Below are 23,316 nucleotides of genomic sequence, written 5' to 3' on the forward strand. Positions count from 1 at the left end.
CACAGTGATGCACGGTGTTCTATAAATTGTTCAATCCAAGAAGCAAAACACAGATCTGTTAGCATCTTTGTTTATTTTTACCAAAACGACAATAGAGACGACTAGGATCATTGAGTTGGTGGAGCGCCTGTTTCCGAATCACTAGGGTGAGGCCTGCCTGTAAGAAACGCAAAAAAGAGACAAGGCCTTGTTATAAAAATAAAGTATCTCGTAAAGGAGGGCTCAATATTGTAAACCCGACTAATTACACAGTTGAATAATCTAACATCCTACGCCCAATACGTTTTTCGGTTTTCCTAACTGACGAATACAACGTATGAAGCCAATGAAAAATGGCAAACTTACCTTCAAAATAATCGAGTTAGGCACGTGGTTTGCAGATCCAGCAATCGCAGTGAATGTTGATCACAGATCAAGGTGCACGGCGTCCATTTCTGTAGTTTGCAGAAAGGAAGCTGCGCTGGAGTCTTGCATGTAAGCGAGGCGTCCATTTTTCCGCTGGAAGGTTGCGATGTTGGGTCTGATGAACAGCCATGCCGCGGGCACAAATGTCCATGTACCGTGAAAATTGCATCACATACAGCGTAGTAGCTTCTTCACTTTTGAGCAGATAGTCTGCGTAATAAGTCACGGCACTCACTTTCCCCAAAATCAGAGCAAGAAAAATCAATTGACAAACACGAGCCACACGTGTGACTCTGGTGAGCCATTGTGAAGAAAGAAGTGCCGTATGGAGGGATAGACAACAAGCGCAAAGCGGCCATCTCAAACTTTCACTTCACACGGGTGTAACTGGCAGCTAATACTGTGAAGCTTGTTTGAGAACTAAGTTTCAAGTTTTTATAACGCAATGGTAAACACTCTACAAATTAATTTTTTTCTCGGTCTACTTTCTTGATCGCAACAGCAAAAGGGTTCAGGTGCCTTTTCACCCCTTCAGCGGTCGCCAACTCCACGTGCTTCCTCCCTGCACGTGCAACCACCACCGCTCTAGACTTGCTAAAAAAAGGGAAGGAAAAAAAAAAAACCGGTCAGACCGTCGAGATTTCGAACAATGGAGTGCGCATTCCGTAGCCCACTAATCTCCCCCACACGAGTCAACAGAAGGGGAAAAAGGGCCCGACCTTTGAAAGACGTGGCGAATCTGCAATCTCTTCGCAGAGAACTGCTAACACGATATGTCTTCTCCGTGTGTTTACCATACTTATATTGAATAAATAATTATATATATTAAATTAATAAGAATTATAATAATTATAAAGGCCCTGACTCTCAATGCACAGAAGCTGCATCAATATAAACAACGAATGAACAATACTTTTGCTAATCCCAGAAGGCAAAATTTTTTTTCGCGTCAATAAAAAAAATGCATCTACCACTCTTGACTGCTACACGCTAGTGTGTATGATATAAATATCCATGCGCGCAAATCAAAAACACGTGCGTCGGACAGCTAGTACCTAAAAACGTTTGCTTGCGTACAGTTTTATGTAATACATTGCTGCTTCCTGGAGTGCTGCAACTGTATGCATGATGCAGGGCCCATAATGACGAATGCATCTCGCAGAAACATTCCTGCAATAAAACTGCAGAACACACACACACACACACACACACACACACACACACACACACACACACACACACACACACACACACACACACACGTTTTGTGCGTTGGGCCCGCAATGAATATTGATGTAGCTATAGGTGTCAACATCGATCATCACCTATCCCTCATTGAGAGTGATCAGTATTAGGTCAATTAAACGTGTAGTGACGGCGGTTCAGTTTAACGTTTCTTAGCGCATGCCAATCAAATATGTAGTGACTGCGGTTTAGTTGAACATTTCTTAACGCATGTCAATTAAAACTGTAGTGACTGCGGTTCAATTGACCATTTCTTAACGCATGTCAATTAAGAACGTAAACAGTGAGAGTGAATTGAGTTTTTCGTACCGCATCTAAATTAAATTTTCGTTGAGTGCACTCACCAGAAGATGCCGTTTAATTGACCATCTATTGAGTCAAAAAGGCGTTGGTTCGTGGTCAATTGAAACTCAAATTCCATTTTTGTAAGGGACAAGAAAGAGGACTGTTGGACACGAGAGCCATATCAATCGATCAATCAATCAATCAATTTATTTAGTTATTTATCTGTCTATATAATCAAAGGAATTTAAAATATGAAAAACCAATGAGACAACACTTCGTGCGTACGTCTCGTCCACTTATTTATATTTGATGTACACTCGTCCGCAAAACGATATGAAACACTATAGGGTAGTACACCGCAGAAAATGTCTATTCCTCCTTGGTTCAGTGAGAAATTCAAGTCCGCCCTTTTACGTGCTAAACCACAAACTCATGATGATGCACACAGCAATAATGCACTGCAGCCTCATTTCGAGCAGCTGTGTATCAATAGCATGTCCCAAAATGTAAGTATGTGGACGTTCTTGCATTCAACTTCAACCTAAATGCGTCCGCCGCGACCTCGGATGATCGGATTGGACACGCGTAAACTTAAGAGCAGCGCAAAGCCATACTCACTAAGCTATACTGCTCCGGCTCCGATGTGAGAACGGCGCTTTTTAAATTTAACGGGTCAACGCATATAGATGAAGGGGGAGTGATTTTAAATGAAAAGTGAGCCCCGCAACTGTCTCTCAGGGGGAGGACACCTCAACAGTAGCTCACGAGGGGTGGGGGTAAAGGAGGGATTAAAAGGATAGGATTAAACGGTAAAGAGAGAGAGAGAGGAATGAGAGAGCGAGGGGCAGGGACAGCGAACGACGGAGATAGGAAAGATGGAGACGGTCGCAGGAGTCCGAGGACGGGGCACCACTGTCGAGAGCTGTTGTCGGCGATAGGAGATGGCGTAGGGCGAGTCCAGTCGGCCAGAGCTACGCTGTCGTCGGGAGTCGGCGTCAGGAGATGGCGTAGGGCCAGCCGAGTAGGCCAGAGCTGCGCTGTCGTCGGAGATCGCGAGGGCACAACCTGTCTGCACGAAATCCAGCGAGCGAGTACGCATATAGATACGAACATGCTGTATGGAACTGAAACTTCAATTTCGAGGTTTTGTCGGACGTGTAATCCGCCTAAACCACGTAATCCTCTCGCGACTTCGGCTGCGGTTTCTTTTCGCCTGACCCGCACCTTATGTGACCTATTGAGCTGCCCGCCGCGGTGGTCTAGTGGCTAATGTACTCGGCTGCTGACCCACAGGTCGCGGGATCGAATACCGGCTGCGGCGGCTGTATTTCCGATGGAGGCGAAAATGCTGTAGGCCCGTGTACGCAGATTTGGGAGCACGTTAAAGAACACCAGGTGGTCGAAATTTCCGGAGCCCTCTGCTACCAAGCGTCTCTCATAATCATTTGGTGGTTTTGGGACGTTAAACCCCACATATCAATCAATCAATCAATCAGTCAATCACCTATTGAGTTCCACTTTCCATTTAACGTAATTTAAAAGTATGTCACTACATCCAGCTCATTCTACAAATAAATGTATATTTTTTCTTACTGACAATTAATAATAATTCACGGACTTTTGGATCCACTAAAACAACGGTATGATCGTGATGGGAGCCGTATAGTAGAGGGCTCCGGAAATTTCGACCTCGCAGTTTCCTTTCATCATCATCATCAGTCGGGACTCGATCCCGCTACGTTCGGGTGAGCAGTCGAGCACAGTGTGACCGCTATAACACCGTGGTGCTAAACCAGAAACACATCAAGATGCACACAGCAGTAATGTAGTGCAGTCTCATTTCGAGCACCTGCGTAACAATACCTTTTCCTAATAAAATGTATCAGTTGTGCGTAAAGAATGTCACGTGTTTAACCACACACGTCATTGATGACCACATTTCGATGTACGCTGGACGACTCACCATGATGGCGGTTATTGCGCTTGATTACTAATCCGAAGGTCGCGGGATCGAATCCCACACGCGGCGGCGGCGGCGGCGTTTGCGATGCAGGCGGAAATATATACTCTAGGTGCGTGTGTTTAGAGAACTCCGTGCAGTCGAAATTTCCGGAGCCTTTAACTACGGCGTCTCAAATCATATTGTGGTTGGACGCTAAACCTCAGACATTACTGTTGTTATGGACGCACGCTGCACTCTCACAATTTATACGAACGCCATGAGAACACGCGATGGCACAAGTTGTAAAGAATGCGGCAAAACAGAATGAATGTTTTTTTTAATAGCTGCATCGGGCGCGTTTCTATAATAGCCCCAGCTGAACATTTGAGTTATTAAATTTGAGTCGTTCTAATGATTAGTATAGGTATGCTTCTCGAATCCCGAGTCCAAGTACTCTTCAGAAATGATCCATTTATGAGACACTGGGAAAAGCGTTCCTTCAAACGGCGACGTTATATAACATATGCATCACGTTGACAGGAAGTGAGATAAGCTCAGTGTTTTGCCTGGATGCGTACGCGCGCTGCCATTTCTTTCTTCTTTTTATTACTCTTTAGCGGGGTGAGTAGATTAGCGACGCTCCTGTGTCGCTTTGAAAAGGAGGCCCCAATGCGGCACATTCTCTTCGGGCGGGACAATATCTATATGTATGTATGCATATGAAATAAGAATAAATGTATTCGCGACTCGAAATATCGTGATTGAAAGTGTTCAATTGAATTTGAGAGTATAAAACCCACATGGTTGGGGTCTGAAAGCCCACCTATGGGTTTTCTTGGCACTGCACGTATGCAGTATATACGCGCGGTCGTTGGCGTTATAAATCCAAGCAATAAGTATATATTTGTTAGGAGGAAATGTGTTGGTTTCAATTTTTTTTTTCTGCTGCGTATGCGATCATGGCAGTACAGTATCTCCGTACAGTAAAGCCGATTGGCAAGTCACATCTGTAGCTGTATGTCATTCGTAATAATGATTTATGCGATCTTACGTGCGAAAGCGACGGCATAATTAACGAAGGACGCCGTAGTAGGAGGGCCATACGGTACTTTCAACCACCGCTGTTCTTTAACGCGCACCGGCACCGCGCACAAGCCTCTATAGCTTATCGCATCCATCAAAATGCAACCGCTGCGGCCGATATCGAACCCACGACCTTCGTGTAAACGCCCGAGCACCGTATACACCACTGCCACGGACGGTCCCTATGCGTAGGCGTCCTCGGAGGGTACAGTGATGATTTTGGTATTCCAAAAAAAAAAAGCAATTTATGCACGTGAGAAAAATCGCCTGTCTCTTTCATTGTCCCAATTATAGCCGTGGTGTAGGCCAATAGTTATAGCGCGAGAACGAAACGACGACACGGAGACAAGAAGGACACGAAGGACACGTGTCTCTGTGTCGTCGTTTTGTTCTCGCGCTAAAACTATCGACATGCCATACCAACTAGCGCAAGCTGCCACACGTGGTGTAGCGTTTTGTTGTGTCTGATGGGGAAGCTATGCAGGTGAGCATACAGCTGTTTCAGCGGGCAATAGCATTGGCGATCGAGCCGCAGGTGGTCCCTCCGTGCAGCTCCGTATACCTTTCCATCGTCCCGGGCGCCGTCACTATCTGCGCCGCGATCGGCGGCGCTCTCGCACGACACACGCAGAGCTGCTGCAGCCTTCCCAGTGTGGGGGGCCCCCCCTCAGCGCGGCGATAACGCGAAAGTTGCGCGGCGGCCGCGCGATTACGGCACCACGTCTTTCAACCTGCGAGGCCCGAACGGAGGTTCGCCGCCCATTTAGGAGCGCCCCATGAAAAAGAGTCCGCGCGACGACTTGGGAGGCACGCGCTGCGGCTGCCGCATGTTGCCAGGCGCGCACGCCAGGTGGATACGTGGGGACGGTTCGAGTAAAGGCGCCGCGGGAGGTCGCCTCTGAGACAGGATTATGAAGTGTTATTCGCAACACGCGCCGTTGTGGTGCTGGATTGCTGACCCCGAAGGGCGCGCGATCGAATCCCGGCCGCATCGTGTTGAACGACAAATGTTCGAGAGTGTTTATATTACGGCGAGCGTTAAAGAAACCCAGGTGGTCGAAACTTCCTGATTTTTTTTTTAGCTACGGCGTCTTCCACTTCGGCGATCGTAACTTGAAACACGCATTGTGTTCAGCTTTCGCACATATGTGTCATGTGGCTGCAGAACATATGGCCGCATGTGAGTTGACACTGGTGTTTTTTTTCTTATTGTGTTATAGAATTGTAATTTTCGACAACTTTTTATCGTGAACGCGTTTTCTGTTCTCCACAGCCAAATATGCGCCTTTTGCTCTTGCCATCGCTTCTGTAATGTTACAGAAGAAATAAACCCTTTCTTTCTTTATTATAATCCTACCAGTGTTTCGGGACGTAAAACCCCAGCAATTATTATTACTGGTCGCTCGCGTGGAGCTAGAAGAAAAAAAGGGGGAAATCATCAACCAGCTGTATATAGACCAAAGCTAACTAGTGTATGGACTATACACCTTCCATCATTTCTAAGACGATGTGAAAGAAAGGGGAAGACAGTGCGCGCTCACGCTAAATTATGCATAAAATGACTATAAACAGTCGTATGAGCCTCTCAAGCTTTATATGGTGGCTTCATCGGTGCACTTCAGAGCAGGTACAAAATGACACTCGGGAAACCCAAGATATATGGTTTCATATACTCACTGTTCTATGTAACAGGCATTATATCAAACTATATATTTAGGGTTCGGTTCTAGTTGACATGCTCTCACGGGTTTCCGCAAAGAGCACCCATCTTTCTCTCAACGTGATCTAAAGCCGTTATCACATACTTTCTTGTCATTTTTTTTTTTCGTTTTCCCCCACCGATGGCCTTTCTGAGTAATACATCTCCAAGCTTCTCGATGGTGAAACACATACACAATGAAGTGCTCGCGACAATAAAAATACCTCGTAATACAGATAATTTCGAAGCAAGGGTCGCACCGCCGTTCTCTCAATGTAGCTGGGTTGTGTACTCAGTTCCCCATATCTACGAGTACTTTTGTTATCGAGGCGTTCTGTCGTGATAGCTCGCAAACGGTTACGAACACAAGCGACGACGAAACTTTCTAAGAGATATATATATATATATATATATATATATATATATATATATATATATATATATAGTTGGTACAGACAGTCGTACGATATGCAAAGTCTAAGGTCATGTCCATGTGTGCCTAGAGTTACATGGTAGACGAAGAAAGTGCTTAACAGAGCAAACGACAGGAGGGTATAGAAGAGACGAGAACAGAGCGCTGAACTAACAACCATAGTTTACTGCAATCCAACTGCAATATATAGGAACACAGAATCTGTGCATCACTATGCAACATCAGCAAAATCGGACATACATGTGCCGAACGTCCTACCTTATCAAGAGCCAGTCATACCAGGGGACCCTCTGTTCTCGTCTCCTCTATCCCCTCCTGTCATTTGCGCTGTTAAGCACTTTCTTCGCCTACCATGCAGCACCAACCAGCCCAATCAAGCACCTTGTTAAAGCGGGTAGCATATACGCCACCTACAGGTAGCCCACAGTGCACGCTTCTTCAGGGCCCGCAAGCGGGACGCCGCAGAAGCTGCTAAAACGCTTCCCGACGTGACACCTGCGCTCGTGTGCCATTTTCTCGGTACACTACAGCTCTTCATGCTGTCTCCTATATAAGCGCTCATGTAGTCCACCGTCTACTGTCCCGTGAGCGGGCATTGTGCCTGAGCCGACTCCTATTCAATGTGCCTCAAGCCGGGTGCGCTTCTCCTGGCACGATTATTCAAAGAGGTCTGGGATGGGGGAGGAAGACGGCGGGATAGTTGCCCCATACACGCAGCACGCAGTTCGTGCGTCGTATAGTATACGGTAGTGAAAGAAATGCAGCACTCGAGTCCATACGCCCTCTGTTCGCCAGGCAGGTGCGAGCGGCCAGGTGTACACCGTCTCTGACTCCCCCCCCCCCCTTCTTTTTCAGTTAGCATAGCTGCATCACCGTGCAACGAGCACAATGGAGCATTACACCCCCGATTCCCCCGATGCACGGATGACCTGGCTGCCCGAACAATCGGTCACGCAGATTTCTGAAAGCACTGCGTCACCCATTCCCTCCTTCGACGTGCCACTACGTTTCCTTTATAATGGTCAAGAGACACTTGAACGTCCCATTTCGGTTTCATACATTTCACCTCTTGGTAGTTTTCACTTTACTTCGCTGTACCATACTTGGCCTCTTAAATTAGCTCACTGCATTCAGACCTGCGCAGATTCGCGTGAGCTAATCAGTAATGAGAGCTGTATGCTTGCAGCACGAGACAGTTCGCTGCTATAAGCCGTTAATCTCCCCGTAATGCGTCCGTTGAGCGCGCACAAGGGGATTGGCAAGAGCCATCGGAGGGTTATCTTCTCGAGGCTTGGCTGTGCAAGGAATAATTGAGCTGCACTGCACATATTTCAGCAGACCCAACAGTGTCGCGCACCTCTCGACTCATTGCTGCAGTCCAGAAGCAGCATTCAGTTTGACGCAGACCAGGTAAAAAAAATTTTTTTGGCATGCACGTGCTTGTGGCCAAAAAACACCTGTACGCCGGAATCATGTTTTAAAACAACCGAGCGCTTCTAAAAGATCGCCCCCTGAGATCTCGTGGCACCTGTGCGCTTCGATCTCTGAGGTCATGCGACGAGATTCTATACATGCATATGTATAGAATCTATAAACCTTCGTTACGTTACTGCACGGGTCACACCAGCCGTTTCCCCCTTTGGAAAAATAGCCGCACCACTGAGATGCGGTCAAAGAAAATGCGATATAACATAAATAAACAGGCCGACCGGCCATTAATTTCTCTCCCTTGATGGTCGTTCCTTCAGTGCACAAGAAAACTACAAATCCTTTTTTGCATGTTCAATCGATAGTGGCTGCAGCCATTATGTACCGTGGACAGGGTCGCGGCTGTGCAGACGCACGTCCGATGTTGTATAGCAGCGTACATGCGCAAAGGTCTGTCATGATAGATTAGCCGGTCATTTCGTATAGCCTACACCATCTCGTCCATTATATCCCGCTTACGAGACACCACCCAAATGATCTGAGTGCCGCACCGCAGTGCTTCGCAGAGAAATAATTACCTGCACGTGCAGTTAATCCGAAACATGACACCGTGTTGTCGTGTGTGGCTATGAGTATGTTTACCCTCTAGGACAGTGCGCAAAAGCCCTTGGGCACCATTCCCACGGCCGCTTAGGTTGTCGGCTTGCGGTTGAGTTATGAACTGCTGTCGCGGGAAAGGCGGGGAGGGGAGGGGTGTATCCTCAAAGCATGGGGGCTGGCAGAGATATACCTGTATGCATATACTCGCACTTATTATTTTGCGGGTGTTTTTTTTTTGTTTTCTTAGCATGCGTGTATGTAACAGAAGAGAATGTTGCTTGATGGCTGCAATGTTTATAATGATGGCGCGTTTAGAGGTAGTTTCATTTAAAAGTTGCTTTACTTCATTTAGAGTTGCGTTTGGTGATTGCGTTCACTGTATCATGAATGTATCAATGCATTTTTGGCTTTTATAACCTATCGAGCAGGGCTGGCGGAAAGATTCCACGCCCTTATTTCATGTATTTCTATAGTAGCGGGGCATTGGAACTTTTGACTCCCTCTGTACACGTGCATTCATGCGTGTGCACGAGGCTTTTCTACAGTTGCTATCGTTGTCGAAGGCTGTCCACGCGCTATCTTTGACAACTCTATACCTAGGCAAGCGCGTCATTTTTGTCGTGATGTCGCGCACCTGTCAAAAATCCTTGTGCCGGAGGTTCATTTAATCAAACTAATACATCTATCTACCAGCGTAGGAAACTTCTAGAGAGCACACAAGAGACAAGGGCATGAGGAAAGAAGACACGTCCTTGTCTGTTGTGTGCGCGCTAGAAATTTCTCAGTGATTTTATAAGAAATAAACCAGTTTTCTGCATTTGCAATTTTACATCCATCAGTCTCCGCTCTCTATAAGCAAGCCTAATAGGTGCACATATGACAGTTGCTTTTGATGTGTGAAAATTTGCATTACTACACTTACGCATAAGAATCATCTTTAGTACGTGTCAGGGACGTAACAGAAACTTTTTCCGGTAGGGGGACGTGGGCACGGTGTTAACTATATCATCCATGTCGATTCATGCGAGTGTTTGTACTTGTGCATGCAAAATATAACAATTTCGAGAAAAAAGCTGCCCCTCCCCCCTTCCCCGGCTGCCCTTCCGGAAGGGCATACGACGTATTTTAAGTCGATACTGAATTTACGTTATTGAGTGTGACGTCGTGATACAAGAAATCACTGTTATCGTCGCGCAGCAGCAAGTACAGGTAGATGGCATTGCTCAGCTGGAAAACAGTGTTGTGTGCGCTCCTTTTGCCCGAGCTAGAGCGACAATACAATAATTTTAACTAGGGGGACAGCGCAAAAAAGCGACTCAACAATCAACTTTGTTGTGACTGACGGTGTATATGAACATTTACTGAATAACGCCCTCACCAATAACACAAAACCAAAAAAAAAAATGTTGTATATGATCACCCTTACGTGATGTTGCGTGCGCCTGGCTAAAGTGCTTCTGGTGAGTGGTTAGCTAAAAAACACACAATCTACTCGTCGATTAAACAAAGAAGGCGGAGTACTCGACACATTAATCATTCAGCAGAGAATATTTTGTCAGCTTCGTTAATTTTCGTTCGTCATTTAATTACCGTTGTTTGCTAACGCGCTCACTGACTTTTCTTATTTAGTTCAGCACGGCAACCACACTGCTTCAGTGAACACCTGGTCAAGTTAACATAGCTAACCTGACAAGAAGATGAAAAAGTGTGATATGTTAGCCAAGAACGGCAACCAAAAGATGTGCGAAGTCATGATGAATGCCAGCTGCACATATCGCTGTTCTTGTTCTTGTTGTTGTTCTTGTTGTTGTTGTTGCCATCGTCGTTGTTGTTGTTGTTGCTGCTGCTGTGTCGGGTTCACTGTTACGAAAGCGACCATTCATGCATATATTGTGCCAAACTCAAAGTGACGTTTTTTAGATGCGCGTGGGAAGTCATAAGACTAGATTCTACAAATTTTTGCCAAAAGGTCCTAAAGTTGGTGCAATACTTCTAGAGCTCTTAGGAGTCTTATGAGGTTTTTCAGTTCTATCTAACACAACGACCGTTCAACGCAGAAATTTGGGCTAGTTGGTGGCAGTAGAAGTAGTGCATCCTATAGACACCGCAGCGGAACAAGAGCGCCCATCTTGTTTACGTGTATCTTTATCTTGTGTTTTGTTCCAATTCGCTTGCTAAGATACACAAGTGCTAAATACAACAACAGCATTTGATTGATGCATAGTAACACTGTTGCCTTACCTTCAATGTCATTGTGTGACGTATCACATCGCTGCGTTATGTGTGGCTAGTACAGCCGTGTGGTCTTCGCCGAAATGAGCATGTTAAAATGGTAAACGGCAGTAAAACGACAGTAAAACCCTATGCAGGGACATACCACAATGGACGGGGACGGGACATGGATACGAACCCTGCATCAGCCCGGGACCAGAACATCATCAGTTTGCAGCTAGCACTGTCCGAACACATCGCGCACACGGAAGCATGAACACCGACAATCGAAATTTCGATGAACGCGGTGTCTCATAAAACAAACACTGACTATACTAAAGTGATAAGACAACTACGTGAGCACCAAGACGTAGTTGGCCTGATAGGTAACTAGATGGAAACGCTCAGAGTATTTTTGGTTCTTCATAGATTTAATTGCTTCGCATTCGGAAACCCAATTCTTAATCAGCCGGTTTAGTCATTAAAGAAATGTTATTCAATCACACAAACATATATAGCGTTGGATGGGGGGGGGGGGGGGGGCTTCATCAACGTAATTGTAATCATGCGGAAAGTTGTGAAGTGATTCATAAAAAAGCATCGCATGTATTTATACAGACGAATATGTGTTGACACACGAATATGTGCTGTCTCCAGTGCCGATTGATTGATTGATTGATTGATTGATTGATATGTGGGGTTTAACGTCCCAAAAGCACCATTTGATTATGAGAAACGCCGTAGTGGAGGGCTCCGGAAATTTTGACCACCTGGGGTTCTTTAACGTGCACCCAAATCTGAGTACACGGGCCTACAACATTTCCGCCTCCATCGGAAATGCAGCCGCCGCAGCCGGGATTCGAACCCGCGCCCTGCGGGTCAGCAGCCAAGTACCTTAGCCACTAGACCACCGCGGCGGGGCCTGTCTCCAGTGCATGTTGCTTAAAACTGACCGTCCCTTTTCTTACGCCATTGAACAAGTGCTGCGTCTATAAAAAAACCACATAAAGGTAAGTTCTGTCTCTCTTGATATATACAAGAAAGTGTAGCAGCGCAAGCTTTGCCATGCGTGGGAGGAATATACGTAGGACGTGACAGGGAAAATAGGCCCACACACTTCAGCAACGCGACCAAAGTGCGAGGCAAGCAAGACACGCGCAATATAGCACGTCAACGCAGCTTGGGACGCCCTTAAATTTACAGCTCCGGGACGCCCCATATTGCTTTAGTCCTTTTGCTGTTTTATTTTTCGTTTTTTTTCTCTAGATAACCTCGTACATACCCCGAATGAAGGAAGCAGTGCGTGCGCGCGTGACACACGTATGATGTCGTTTACCGCATTTTTTTGTGCGCCACAACATAAACTACCACATCTACGCACATGCACGTATGTATACCTGCACACAAACACTGATGCACTGCTCGTCGGGACGCCCTGTTCCGCGCGTGTCGAGGCAATAAGAGGAGGCATAGCTGCAGCCACATCGCATCTTCGGATCTGCTCGGTGCTTGTTTACCGCGTTGGGAAGCGTGCCTCGCAAATCGAGGAGGACATAAAAGCTGTCAGCGGATGCGAGCCGACGCGGAGGCGTTATGTACGAACGAGACGACGACGGTACGAGTCCTTATCAGCCAGACGGTCTCCAGGCTCGCACTGCTAGAGCAGCGCCGGCGGAGGCTTCGCGCGAGATGTTATTGCACCGGCACGGCGATGGAAAACAACCCCCGATCTTATTATTGTCCGTCCCATGCGCGGAAGACAGGCGGGATGCGATCGCTTGTCAAGAGAGTCGCCTCTCATTAAGTCAATTTGGTATACACCACGAACATGAACTGCGGACAGCCGGGATAAATATTTTACGACGCCGCTGTCGATTACTTTTGCGAGAAGTTTGAAGCCAATGTATAATATATTATAATTATACGCGGCGGCCACGAGGGCATCTGTAAAATGTGCGTGTATATGGCACTTTTTCTCACAGAAGAGATGAGTCGAGGACTACGTTTAAGGAAGGCCTGTCAATATTACGTATAGCGCGCGTTTATACGAGATGCGACAGGAGGGAACTTACCCGAAGGGTGCCAGGCACGTCACTCGGAAGGAACGGTGTTTCGAGGTTGGTCGATTCTTTTTCCCGTCCCGTACATTCGAGGCCACTCGCGACGGCGGTAGCTTTGTTTACGCTAGCGCAGCAAAGGTCGGGGGCACTCGATGTACGAGCGTACACTCCACCTCGTTAATTCCGTGCAGTGTAGACGGATCGCGCCAGTAAGCCAGAAAAGAGAAGCGATCAGAAGGAAGACTCCTCTGTTCAGTGTGCCTTCCTACGCGATATATATTAGTGAAACTGGTTAACAGATATGATTGTCTCTTCACTGCACCACTGCATGGGTTCGAGCGCCTGTCGAAATATTGTATATCTGCTATTGGTAGCGCCATATATCGACAGCTGATGCTCAGAAGAGTGATAATTATTTGCTGCTTTTCTGCTCAGAATATGGAATCAGAAGTGTTTTTTTACAACTCTAAATTCTATAAAAAGTGGCTTCTGGCAATTGCCGCACTTACACAATGACAATTTCCGCGATGTTACATATCAAGAGCAAAATATTGTTATGAGCAGGCCGCATGCAGCGAGGGACAGATATTTGACCACGCAGCTGCAGTTCCTAAAAATGCACTGCACTTTAAGTACTTGACGACATCCTATGTTTTGGCGCTGAAAATGACAAACAGATGAGGGACAGCACGACAAGCGCTCGTCCTATTACCTCTCATGAGTTTGTTGACATCGCTAAAATTAATATGTCGTCAAGTCTTGATCAACAGGCCAGCTACAAGTTCTTGCTAAATTTGTGTGCACGGCTATACCTCCATATTTACCATGCGCCGATCGCATTTTTGATGGAGGCAGAAATTGCAGAGGCCCGTGAGCTCGCACTTACTTCCATGGTAAAGAACCCCAGGTGGCCTTTCTTTCTTTCTTTCTTTCTTTCTTTCTTTCTTTCTTTCTTTCTTTCTTTCTTTCTTTCTTTCTTTCTTTCTTTCTTTCTTTCCTTCCTTCTTTCTTTCTTATTTATTTATTTAATTTCAAAGACCGACCCCGCATGGACACATTCCAAGTTCCGGAGCCCCGATGTTGTTTCGGAGACGTCTTTACAGAGGTGCTGTTCTGACTCGACCCAGGAAGAGGACCGTTTGCATTTGACGATGAGCCACGTCAGTTATCTCATTCTTCGAGAACAATGCGACAAAGACAGCCCGCCACGAGCACACAGGAAAACTAGCGAGGTTGTTTACGGAAAAAGACAGGAAGCAAGGAAAGGGCAGCGACGGACCACGTCGAGGTGACTGTCTTTAACCTCGAGATTCAGCAGCCAAACAAGGGCCGGAAGAGAGACGTATAGAAGGACGACTGAAAGGCTAAATGGGCGTAGAAACATGCACAATGTAAATGAATACGCACAATGACAACGACAGCTCCGTCCTTCTCTTTTGTTTTGGTCTCTCTTTTTTCCCGGTTGTTCGATGATATTCGCAATACGAGCCAACACGCGTTCGTAGTGACAGCCAATACATCCCAGCCTTAGTCCGGCATCCCTGCCTTGGGAGTTGGGACAAGCACGTGAATGGGCGTTTGTATTAAAACAACGCAAGTGCAGTAATACATCGTCATGGTAGGAAAGTGAGAGGAACAGCTGCTGACAGGCGGCCTGGCTAGCACCAAGGACGTGAAAGTAATGGAGCGAAGAGCGCACTTGATATTTCGCAGCTGTACGCGATTATATGTTGGCCCACTAGATAGTAAATTGCTCCAGATAAACAATCAAAACGCTGACTAGAGAAGCGTTTTGTAGCGCTCGCGAGCGTCCTAGTAAAATATATACATACTACACAAGGCTACGCTATGGTTTACTCTCTACCTTGCTCCATTTCCTTCCTTCTCACTCCCATATAAAATTCAGTAAAAACAGCTTAGCAAACGATGATCACGGTGAATACTTATGTGACTATTGACTATTATGTGACTGTTTACTATACGGACTCTATGGTTGCACTTCAATTTGTATACCATCACGGTATGTGCACGAATGTAATTGTCAAAAACCTTGTTTCGAAATCTTATGCCTTAACTGTTACGGTAATTTGTATCGTGTAAGTTCTGTGAACTTGCTACGCTTAGAGGCTTAGACCATGCGTACGCTTAGACACCTCTAAGGGATAAGGACTAGCTGGTGCCTTATTTGTTCGCAATCATCTCCTTACATCACGTGAATAAAATAAATTAATAAATAATAGTTGAACGCTTTTTGTGGGCATCATTTATTTTTCTTACATCATGGAGGTCATGATAGCGCTCACCCCAGCCCTCTCAACAAGTTGGTTCCGTCATATGGCGTTGACACACAGAAAGGTGGCCATGCGGACACGCTATAGTACCTATATATGAGCGACTGTGCCAATACTTGGCCTTGGAGAAGTCACCGTATACAAGACCTAACACAAGGCGACCATTTCCTTCCTGGGGCGCGGTTTTTTGCCAGACGGAGGGAGGAAAGTCCCCCGCCTAGCACAGGAGACGGACGCGATTGAGACACAGCCCCCTCGCCCAAGTGCGCGTCGCGGCATGCGACTTAACTGCGGTCGTGCCGGAGCCCCTCCTCCTCCTCCTCCTCCTTCACACACACACACACACACACACACACACACACACACACACACACACACACACACACACACACACACACACACACACACACACACACACACACACACACACACACACACACATCCGTGCATCGTCGTCGTCTCTCGTCGCGGTCTGGCGGCTGAGAGGCGAGCGGCCGATTACGCCCCGTCCCCTCGACCCCCTCGAAGTTAGTCAGACGCGGCAAATATGCCGCACCGACTGCGCTCGCTCTTGAGGGGTGAGGGCCTCTCGAGCAAGGGGTCCCGTGGAGGCCCGATGAGAGCTGCTCCTCTTATGCGCCCAGCACCGCCCCCCCCCCCCCCCCCAAACCTACAGCGGTAGGAGCTTTTACTGCCGCACATGTTTACAACTCGAGCACCAAGGGCATTAAAACGCAGGAGCAGAGGAGATACGGCCTCCCGGTTATACGTGCGTGTAGTTGGTCCAGTAACGGGTACGCGACGATCGCCAGATCATCCGCACTACCGGGCTCCCTTGCCTCGTCGACTGCGATTCTTTCCTCACATCGGCAGATTCGGTGCGTTTCCGGAGCGAGAAAATTATAAAGAGGGAGAGAATCTCCTGTTCTTTCGGAAACAATTTATCGCATTTAGAGAGCGTTCCAACGTCCCAGATCGAGAGCGGATCTCCGCCGAAATCGGACGGACTCGACAGGAAGCCCCGAGGGGCGTTGACATCTTCGGCGGACGTTGGCTGAGATGCATGGGGAGGTGCTGACGTCACACGAGATGATAGCTCACGCCGCACGATCGCGATAGCATTTTCTAGATCGTGAATCTTCTGTAGAAACGGGGCGAATAAACAAAGGTCCACCTAAAACGAGGGCAGGAAAACATTACGCAACACGGCGCTTGTGTTGGGCAGAGATCTTCCGCCTTCGTTTGGAGTGCGCTGAAGCTTATTTGCGGTAATTCCGTACTAAGTATAGCTCGATTTACCAACTGGAGCAACTGATACTAATTCGCCCGATTCATAGAAATGATACAGAGCACACAATATTGTGCAAGTAAAAAAAAAAGAAAGAAAACATGAGCTACTGAGTGGGCTGTAACTTTTCTAATGTGCAATACTAACCAGCCCACCAAACCATCCTTGATTTGCCATCCTATTCTTAAAGGCCTAAAGGCCTGACCACACGTACGCGCTGCAGCGCGTCATCGCGTGCCTTTTTCCACTTTTTCACGTGGCATCGTCCCCTCTCCCCATGGAAAGAAATGGCGCGCGGCAACGTCACGACCTCTGTAGAGAGAGAGAAAGAGAGAGAGAGAGGAGCGCGAAGCCGCGTCAAGAAACGCCACGCCTGCGCGGTAGGCGCAGCACAGTCACAGCGAAAGCTAGAAGAGCGGCCTTTCAGAGCCTTTTATACACTTTTATACACATATATTATTGGGTAGCTGCTGTAAACACACTTGCTTGATGCCCACTACAGCACTATTAAAAAAATTTAGGGTAGTGGGCCGCCATTCACTATGCTATTTTTCGTCATTCTTCTGAGAAGCGTGGTATTCGTTTAACTATTACGAGGAATTTTGAGCCAATTGTTGACGCAGTGCCTGACGACGATGAAGAATAATGGCTGAAGATGGTATACGCCGCAATTGATATGTGATCAGAACAAGCTCTTGTAATGGGTAGCAGCACATGTAACGCCCAATCGTAACGCAATTCGCATTGTGTGACGCCTGTTTATTTCCCTTGCTGTTATAAAACGTTTCATTACTCATACTAATGCAATTTTTTCTTCCCGACATCAGGCCTGCCTAAGGCAAGTTAGCGAAGAAGTCCCAAGCACCGGCGTAGGTCAGTGGTTGAATACTGGGCTGGCACGCAGCAGACACGGGTTAGATCCCCACTGTGTCTTTAGCGTTCTTCGTTTACGAAGTTTTTTTTTCTTTCGATACTGGTTACGGACACCGGCGGGGGAGGCGGACAACTACAACGCCGCGCGTGACCCGTGTTCTGATCTCGTAACAGCTTTCACTGCAAAAGTCATGCACTGAGGCGCTGCAACGGTGCATGCGGTCAGGCCTTGATTGATTGATTTGTGGGATTTAACGTCCCAAAACCACCATATGATTATGAGAGACGCCGTAGTGGAGGGCTCCGAAAATTTCGACCACCTGGGGTTCTTTAACGTGCACCCAAATCTGAGCACACGGTCAGGCTTTTACAACGCATACGCGTTAAAACGCGTCAGCAAGTAGACGGCGCCACACCCTCTCTCTACGACGATAGGGCGCGCACGGCTACACGACCCTGCACGCCCTCTTCTTTCACGCCACGCGTTGTAGCACGCGTCGTAACGTACGCATGGGGTTAGGCCTTTTAGAAGGTCACAATTAGGCAAAGCAGGCTCTCTCCTTCAAGCATCGACAACACACTGAGTAACGGACAGGTGTGCTTGCCAATGTAAAATGCCTATAGGGTCTTGGGCCGGCACGGAACCTGAACGCGGGGCCTTTGCGAACGACTTTTCCTGGGCCTTCTCCACTATTACCACAGCAGTGGGAGATCGTAGAAAAAAATTCGGCCGATCCCATGTACCTCGGGACTTGATGTTACGCGAAGCATGCGGATGGAAGGTGACCGTGTTGTAATATTTTCATAGGGCGAAACCTTACGAAGTGGCGCTGAATACATGTACAAATGCAGGCACACACATGCGGTCAAAAGACGCGTATGTTTTACATTAGCAGTTGTTTACAGTTCCGTAACGATGCCGACAGCAACACGGATATTAGGAACACCGGAAGCGGTAAGCCGACATGAAGCGCTGGTGCTCGTGAGGATGGCAGCCCTGGACACTGCTACATAAATCAACGTCATCGAATGGCAACCAACTACAATTGACGTTAACCCGACATGACGGCTGTATCATAGGAGTACGTATATAATGTTCATAAAATTGGACAATCGCCGGCGCAAGTCTGTTGCCTTCAAGAAGAGCACTGCCTTCAACATGCGATGATCTCTGAGGTCGACATTCCAGCAGACGTTCACACCACAGTATTGCGCCTTTACAGTTGGGTGGCAACAACCTCCATTCCGTTTCATCCGTAGATATATCCAACTCTTTTCCCCCTAACCTAGTTTCCTTCAAGTTAACTACTCAGAGATTTCGCACTTTGTATATCGAGAACTAACAGCGTAGCTGTCCTTCAACTACGAGGCACGTACTGCGGTCGACGTATTCAAGATTGAGATGATGCCGGCCGGATAAACGATGGCGCGTCATGTCGTCCAGATATAAGCCAGACGCATAGGCTGCAATACGGCATGACGAGATCAAAAAAAGAAAAGGAAAGGAAAACAAAAGAATAACAACAAAAATAAATCGGGGGGGATGCGTTTATTTACATGAAGGCACGATAGCGGCCTGCCTGCCATGTTGTACAGGCCTGCCATACCGCTATCACGGGGAAACTGCGAGGAGTATATATGTATATGTAAGTGCAAGCGATGAAAGATGGCGTATATACGTACAACGCAAAGTAAACGAAAGCGATACGCGCACGCAGTATATACTGTTAGAGGCGAGAAGCGCCCTCGTGAAGCTCTCAAATATCTGTCAATATTCACGTATATGCATATGTGAAGACCACTACTTTCCAGCGCCGTTATTTCGCGCCCTCGTATAAGCTCCAAAGCAAACTGAAAGCGTGTATATAAGCTTTGTCCTCACTGAACACTAACAGCTAGATACATATATATAGCTAAGTGTAATAGTACTTGTATACATCTTCAAACGAACTTCCATAGGGGCGCTACCGTTTTCTCCTTCAGCGCACAGAAAATACGTAAGAGAATGAAATACTGCGCAGAGTAATACGCATTTACGTAAAGTGTCTATTTTACTGGAAGGCTGAATCGAATTGGCCTATGTATACACGATCTGTTACGCGAAATAGAGGGCCCGAAGTTAGAGCAAAGGACGCGCGAGCTGCGACAGCGCTGCACAGACCAACCGTGTCCTCGTGTCGCACCAAGAAAATTTTGAAAAAAATTGCATTTTTTAACCTCCTTGTCTCGGACATCAAATGTGGTCCTCGGGTGGAGGAATAAACACAAGAGCCGAGGCAGGCACCCCGTAGTCCCGATCGCGTCCGGTGATAGAGACACACGCTGCGCACAGCAACTGCGTGAATTTGCCGTATAGGCCGAACTGGATCACCCCTCGGCACGCAAGTGTCGCGCCGGTTGGAATTAGGCTCGTACTCGCAGCTCTACGGTGCGTGTGTGAGTAGGTGTGCGCGGCATATACGCCCGATCGGCATGCTAAACGGTGCACCGAGGCCGGACAACGGGCGTGACACCGGCCTCGCCCACAGGCACTCGACTGGCCCGAACGGAAAGGCACGAACAGCAACCTCTGTGTTCCCTATACAGCTGCCCGACTGCACAGGTAATTGGGTGAGATGGAAAGGCGACAAGTTGCAACAGCGTGAACAAGTGGAAGTGTCGCACGAATTGCGGGCCCTGGCCTCCGGTTGGATAACCGTCGGAAGGGAGGCGCTAATGAAGAGTGAGGGTGCTTTCATAGTGACAAATAGGCCACTGGCGAAGCCAGCGGGATGAGGGGCGATTGGGGGAGGACGGTCAAGTTTCAGCCCTTTCCAGAATTTTTTTTATTTTGCATGTGTACATAAACGCACACGTATTAACACCCGGCGAACATGCGTAAGGTATAGCCGGTGACCCTCCCCCAACCCCCCCCCCCCCTAAATACAAATAAATTCTGCTTACGCTACTGCAGTAAACATTTCACTTGTTGAACGAAGCCTATAGGGTTCCTATAGTTTTCGCAGAGTCATTCGTGAAGCTTTAAGCTGTCTGTCATACTATTAGGGCACGCGTGTCATACACAAGTGGAACCTCCTGTATCGTCACACCAAGTACACCAGAGATAAATGTATAGCATTGCAATATTTGTTGACCATCGGTGTTTGAAAGATTTCCGTCAACGTTACGACGACTTTCAGCCGCGTTATCCAAGAGTTTGCGAGGAACCTTATGTAAATAAATTGCAGAAAAAAATTTCTCACTGGTTCCGCGGGCCGCTCCCAAAACAAGGTCGCAAAAGACTTACTTCGACTTATCAACGGCGAAGCTTCTCTTGCTCGGGGCGAGTCCCTGGTCACACCGTGGCCACTAGTTCTCGATGCGAGCGCGTTTGGCGCGCTCACTTTCTATCATCGGAAACACTCAAGAGAGGAGCGGAGGAGCCCGAGTATCCAACGCCAAGCCGGAGCACAACGTCCTCAAGATCTAGGCCCTGGGACTATAGGACTCTATTAGCCATCGTCTTCAGATTGGGAATACTCGCGCCCTGCGTGGCCGGTGACTTCCCGCACGCCGGATGCGTAAATAAATGTTGTTTCTTTCTCTCTCTCTCTCAAGAGAGTCCTGGCACTGCTCAACATGCACTCCTTCAAGGCCCATTAGAATGAACGAAGTCGAATAGGTTCCCGTACTGACCGCAGTGGACGTGCCCTGCTTGACGGAGACATGAAACGCTACGACGCCATCGCGTGCACCAATGATGCAAAGCGTCCTGTGGGAGGTGTCGGGATCTACGTAAAGCTACCCGAATGGGCCAAACACCTCCAACTATACCTGTCGCCAACCAGAGTCACAACGGGTAGCAAGCTGCCGTGAAGCTCTCGAGTGGGATTGTCGTCATGGCCGTTTATCTCGCGCCGAACCTATCCAAGGGAGACGTCGTCACCTACATCGAGAAGGCAATGCATCAGTTCAGAACGGATTCTGAACATGGTCCATTCGTGCTCCGAATAGCAGGAATACGTATACAAGGAACGGAACATGGGCATCATGGCAGTTGACGACTCCTGGCTGGTCTGGCACGTTTGATTTATTTATTTCCAGGTACTGTTGGCCGATTGGGCCGTTACAGGGGTGTGGTTTAAATCTTATTACTGCCTAAATGAAATAACAAGGCACATCGTATACAAAGTAATCAAAAAAACAAAAAAACAGTTTGATCTCATATAAACAGTGAACAAAATCTGACACGTTAACTATCATGTCAAACACAAAGAAGGAATACACAGGCGAGAAAGAAAAAAGTACAAAAATTTTACATCACATGATTTTGCATTACTACATTATCCATAAATTACGTCATTTACTGCCGAGCGTTAAGCATCACAATACTAAAATCGACATGGAACGTGAAAATCATATGATTCTGTACACTCATTGAAATTGATTAAAAAAAGAGCTAGCATTCATGAAACGTTACTTTGAAAATATTCAGTTGTTTGTAATTCCATTTTTTCTAAAGTTTCAGAATTTCGTCCCTCTACAATATGGTCTCTGGTGCAGCTCGCACCACCACAAGCGTTCCACCACTATCAGAGGGACTTGTATCGACATCAACTTTCAATTACAACCTCCCATTCAAGATCATCTCGGCGAGATTTTTTGTCTTCGTTTATCCTTGCAAGCCCTTGAGTCACTCTGGTGAGACATTTTTTTCTGTCTGTAACAGTCTGTTGCCATAGAGTAACAACAGGAATGGCTCAACGTACTCATGAACACCCCAAGAAGATGATTACTTGCAGTGTTATTACTACGTCCGAATTTATCGGCTCTTACATCACTCAATATCGCGAAAATACCAAACACGACTTCACGGCCAGGAGCGTTATAAAAATGCAACTAAGTTTATAACATCACTTTTTTTCTTGTCTTTACTCTGTCCGTTCTTTACGTAAAGGTGAAAAGTAAGCAATGCAGTTCAACGAAGCAACCGCGTAATATCGCGGTTTCACCGGCTGCCCCGCACTCTTTTAAACCGCTTCTAAACTCAAAAGGAACACCGTGCCCTCAAAAAGCGTACACGCGGTACATGAGGAACGAAATGACGCGATCAGAATGATCTGATGAAAGATCAACATCCAGTGTACGACGGTGCACGTGAAGGCCACACACGCGGATGCTGAAGAGAGGAGGATCCGCAATGGATCAGTCACGAAGACAGTCCAGCTGGAAACGTATAGTACTTTTTCCCTTGCGCAATACGAACAAGAACAGGTTCGTCTCAGAAGGACGCGCTCGGCTTTTGCATTGCGTGGTTCCCGCTTTAGGAAAAATAAATAAATAAATAAATAAATAAATATATAAATAACCTCCCCTAAGCAATGTCATGAGAAGGGGGCAATTTCAGTATGCGCGCATGCTGCTCAGAAGTTCGTCAGGTGAAAAGTAGAACAACAACAATATATATATATATATATATATATATATATATATA

The 23,316-nt window shown here is 47.0% G+C and overlaps 1 protein-coding gene and 1 long non-coding RNA gene across 5 annotated transcripts in view; both read right to left on the minus strand.

The window, feature by feature from the left end:
* The window catches only part of LOC119172405 (coronin-2B-like), a 337,045-nt gene that overhangs the window by 206,974 nt on the left and 106,755 nt on the right, over positions 1 to 23,316 (minus strand). The gene's annotated exons all lie outside the window — the stretch shown is intronic.
* On the minus strand, positions 55 to 967 carry LOC142814037 (uncharacterized). The gene is made up of 2 exons (XR_012894785.1): positions 346 to 967; positions 55 to 157 (listed from the first exon to the last, which is right to left on the minus strand). It is a non-coding gene; the product is annotated as an uncharacterized LOC142814037 (long non-coding RNA).

The sequence above is a fragment of the Rhipicephalus microplus genome, chromosome 4 (assembly GCF_043290135.1).
Source record: "Rhipicephalus microplus isolate Deutch F79 chromosome 4, USDA_Rmic, whole genome shotgun sequence".
In the NCBI taxonomy this organism is placed as follows: Eukaryota; Metazoa; Arthropoda; class Arachnida; order Ixodida; family Ixodidae; genus Rhipicephalus; species Rhipicephalus microplus.